The following is a 4917-nucleotide window of genomic DNA, read 5'->3' as shown; positions in this document are numbered from 1 at the left end:
GAATGTAAAACCAATGTTCTCCCATGTAAACTATCACATAATTCACAATAAAACATTAAAAAAAAAAAAAAGAATAACAAACCAAACAGGGTTTCCATCTCAGGGTCAGCATAAAATCCTAAAAGAAGAAGTTCAATGACTGTTGTTTGAGCATTTCCTTCATGAAATGTTCACCAAAATCTGCATTTTATATAAGGAGCAATGAAGATAAAGATGCCCTCCATTTATGAATTGCAGAGAGCCATCAGTCTCAGACACTAGAAAATGTTGTATATAGTAGACAAAAACAATGTTTTAAAAGTCCTTTAAGAAACATTTACTCTCAATAAAAATTATCAAAATAATAGGGTTAGTTATGGTGTCATTTAATTACTGGTGAACGATTAGTCATCATTATTACTTCTATACAATTTTGATGATGTATGTGCTTGCATGTATTCCTGTTAACACACATGTGTGTGTTGTACCTATGTAAGTGTCTGTATTTATGTCTGTGAATTTAAATATTACTTAGTGGAGGTCCTTTGTCACTTTCCTATAATAAAACGGAATGATTCATTACAACCGTATTTTATTGACCCTATGTACAGAGCATGCTACCTGAATAGGTAGAGAATAGTCCAAATAATAGACTTACTAAGTTTATCCCTTTCCTCTCATTTTACTACGTGCATTATAGGAAAACAGGACCTTCCTTTTTAAACTTTGAAAATCTCAGCTAAACATTCAAGTTCATCTCTTTCAAGTTCTACTTTCTTTCCCAAAAGTAGAACACAGCTATGTTTCTGACACTATATATTTTTTAAAAATTGCCTATCTCCCAGTCTAGTCCTTAAAAATATATTAGATATATTTTTTCTCTTGAGAATTAGATATAAATAAATATTTATAACAATATTTTGTTTCTGATGATGTATGTTTTATCAAAGACCATCTAAGCTTTACTGCTGTATACCTTTCCTTCTAAATCTTCACTAGAATATGATTTAGTGGCCATATTTCTAGCAACTGTCTCTTCAAGGCAATGTAAATTTTTTTTTGCTGTTATTTTTGTTTTCTATAAAATACCTTAAAGTTATCCAGCCTCTATTCAGTACCCAAAGCTACTTCCACACTTCCACATTTTTAAGGTTTTTTTTTTTTTTTTACAGCACAGCCTCACTTCATAGTGCAAAATCTGTACTAGATTTCTATTGTTTTAGAGATAAATTATGAGGATTTAAGTGCCTTAAAAACAATAGAAATTCATTCTCTTAAAATTCAAGATATTCGCAGCATCATATTTCCTCTGAAAGTTCTAGAGAAGAATCCTTTGTAGCTTCTTCCATGTTATAATGAGTGCTGGTAATCATTGGCTTTTCCTAGCTTGTAGTGATTATTCCAACTTCTGCCACATCATTGCATGGCTTTCTTCTCTTAGCCGTAGAGTGCAAATGTTTATATTCTTAGAAAGACACTAATGATTGAATTAAGGTACACCCTAATCCAGCCCTGGTATGGTGCTGTAGGATCAGCGCTGGACTTTGAACAATAAGGGCAGCAGTTGAAACCCAAAAGTCACTTCTTGAAAACCCTATACATAGTCACTATGAGTCAGAATTGAATCCATGGCACTTAACAACAACATCAACCTAATCCAGTACAACTCCATTTTATCTAATTTCAGATGCAAAGACTTTGTCTCCAAATAAGGTCACATTCTGAGTTTCTGGGTATGTTGTTGTTACATGCTATTGAGTCAGTTGCTACTCTTAGTGACACTATGCACAGCAGAATGAGATGCTACCCAAGTCCAATGCTCCTCAGAATCATTGTTAAGCTTGTGGCCATTGCTGCTGTCATTGTGTCAATCCATGTTGTTGGGGATCTTCTTCTTTTTCACTGACTATCCACTTTCCAAATACAATGTTCTTCTCTAGGGATTGGTCCCTTCTGACAATGTCTGAAGTGTTAGAGATGAAGTCTCACCATCCCGACTTCTAAGGATGATTCTGGCTTTACTTTCCCCAATTCAGATGTTTGTTCTTCTGGCAGTCCATGGTACTTTTAATAATCTCCAACAACATACCTCAAATGCATCTATACTTCTACAGAATTACTCATTCATTGTTCAACTTTCACATGCATATGTTATTGAAAATGCCATGGTTTGGGCCTAGCACACACCTTAGTTCTCAAACTGACATATTTGTAATGTGCTGTTAAATAATTTCAGAATCACAGAATCCTGCATCAAGTTTCTAAGGAGTGGCTGGTGAATTTGAACCACCGACCTTGCAGTTCAAGCTGACCTTGCAGTCCATTGCATTATTATCATAATAATTATTATTTGATTCTATTGAACTTAGTAAAACACCCTTCTAACTATTCACATATTAGCAGTTGTTTCTTTCTCAGACACTGCATCATGTTTTATTAATCTAATGTGGAATTAATCAATGTTCTGTTCCTACAGTCTTTATCCAAGATTTATTTTTAAATGGTGTATCTGTACAATAAGCTCTGGACAGCCAACCACACCATCGGTGATTGGAGCAAAGAAACTTCTCCAGGGGAGGAAAATAGGGCTTTTTCCTCCTGTAAAGATGTACAGACTCAGACAGCATTGTACAGGGTCACTAAATCAAATAAGAACTTCCAAATTTTCATGCAAAATTATGAGTATTATTACCAATAGTGGAGAAGGAATGGTAGTTTTTGAACAATACTATTAATTTTAGATCTATTTTATAATATAATTTACAGCAGAAAGAACTTTGAATTAGGTGTGCAAATTCTCACATTCTGGTAAAAATTGTATCTTTCCAGGAGCTGAGAAATTCTGGTGATTGATATGTTTCTGTGACTAATTCTTGGTGCCTGATGTTTTTCTATGATGTTATTGTAGCAGAGCAACTCATTAAATATTATCAACAGATGTTTATCTCTAATTGACTTCTGCCTCTAAAGTTAATATTAATATATTATGAGTGATATGATATGATGCTGTAGGGATAAGCACTGGAGGGCTGACTGCAATATTGTAATTTCAAACCCACCAGATGCTTCTTGGGAATTCTATGCAGGGTCTCTATGAGTCAGAACCCAGTTGCCAGCACTTGACAACAACAACAGCATCATATGTTCTGTAAATAAGTAGCCCAATTAAACTTGCTAATCCTGGAAATGTTGGACAAGCAGAAGCAGAAAATTCTTTTTACTAAGTTGATGGTAAAATCTATGTAACTAGGTCTAAAATCCCAATTTCACTTCTGAAAACAGCAGCATGTAAACTTCTTTAATATCTGTGTGTATTGTATAATTTTCTGCATAATAGTTTTCATTATTTGATATTAAATAATATTGTCTTTGAGAAATTATATATTTTATATTCTCTAGAGAGTTCAGCAGATGGAACTGAGCTTCTTAGGAAATTAGGTGGCTGAAATCAGACTATATTCTGCACATGTGTTAACATGCTTATGCCCAAACTATTTTTAAAACTTGAAGTAGAACTGTCTCCATGTCATATATCAGCTTACAATTTTCATTTCTGGTTCCAGATAAGTTAATTTTTCTCTTGTTAGAACTGGAAGGGTGAAAATTATGAATCCATTGATAAAGCAATGGAAAGATATTGATCTTAATGAATTTTGGAAAAATATGTGAAAATTTGGTGTATAATGAATGGAAGGTCTTAGGTAAATACAGAAGCAGAGAGAAACTTTTGGTAATCTTAAAATCTTAAAAATATACAAGGGTGAGTCAAAAATTATCTGCTCTTTGGTTGTATAATTTATTTTATCAACTTTTAATAAAGACAAATACATCATTTTTTTGACATAGTCTCCTTGATTTTCAATACATTTTACTAATCTGTCAATAACTTCCATATTCCCTCTTTAAAAATGTTTTAGGGTGAGATTTGAGCCACAAATTCATCTCTGTCTTCACTTTCTCATGAGAGGTGAAAGTTCACCCTCAAAGGCTGCTTTCAGGAGACCATGCAGGTGAAAGTTCAATGGAGCAAGATTAGGACTATAAGTAGGATACTTTAACATCACAAAATGAAGTTTTTCAGAGTGTCAACAGTGTGAGGAAGTATGTGGATGTGCATTGTCATGCAAGATAACAAAGATCTTGTATACAGTTTCTGCATTTAATCTGAAGTTTAGGCTTCAGCTCATCAGTGAGCACCTCACTGTAACTAGCACTGTTGATTGTTGAAGCTTTTTCCTGAAAGTATCCCAATACTGAACTTTGAGGATCCCAGTAAACTTAAACAGCTGAAGGTTGACTTTTGAACTTTTTCTTGGTCAGCATTTAAGGCTGTTTCCATTTCATATTCTGCCATATACTCTCAGGCTTTTGGTAATGAATACATGCCTCACAATCAGTAACAGTTCTTTTAAAGAAAGTTTTACCTTCCACTTAGTATTAATCCAAACTTGGTTTGCAGATGTCAGTGTTTACACCTGCACAGCAATGACCTTGAATGGAAAGCACTGTAGAGCCAACTGAAGTTTTAATATAACTGGAGTATGGATTATTTTTAACTCAGTCTCATATACATGGAGTTTACTGGATAGAGAAATGTCAGATAATCATGCATTGATTGACATTTTACTAAGAAAACTACTTTAGCCTTAGCCTGCAAATACCAAAAGCACTCAGTAATAAATATCTAGGGTTCTCCTTTATTGAAATAGAATCTTGGCATGTTGTGAAGGGGATGGAGGGCAGTTTTATGACATTCAAAATTGAGAGCAAAGAGTTCCACAATGTGGCATTGAGATGATTCCCAAAATCATGAACTGCTCCACACTTACATCTCATTACACAAAAGTTCTATTAGCAGTTATCTTCAAGTACAGTTGCTAATCAGCTTTCAATTGTATTCAAAACAGTGAATATACATCTTAGTATTACTCAGTATTA

Source organism: Chrysochloris asiatica, unplaced genomic scaffold, assembly GCF_000296735.1.
Source record: "Chrysochloris asiatica unplaced genomic scaffold, ChrAsi1.0 scaffold00352, whole genome shotgun sequence".
Classification (NCBI taxonomy): domain Eukaryota; kingdom Metazoa; phylum Chordata; class Mammalia; order Afrosoricida; family Chrysochloridae; genus Chrysochloris; species Chrysochloris asiatica.
The sequence above is the reverse complement of the archived record's forward strand: the minus strand, read 5'-3'. Positions refer to the sequence as shown.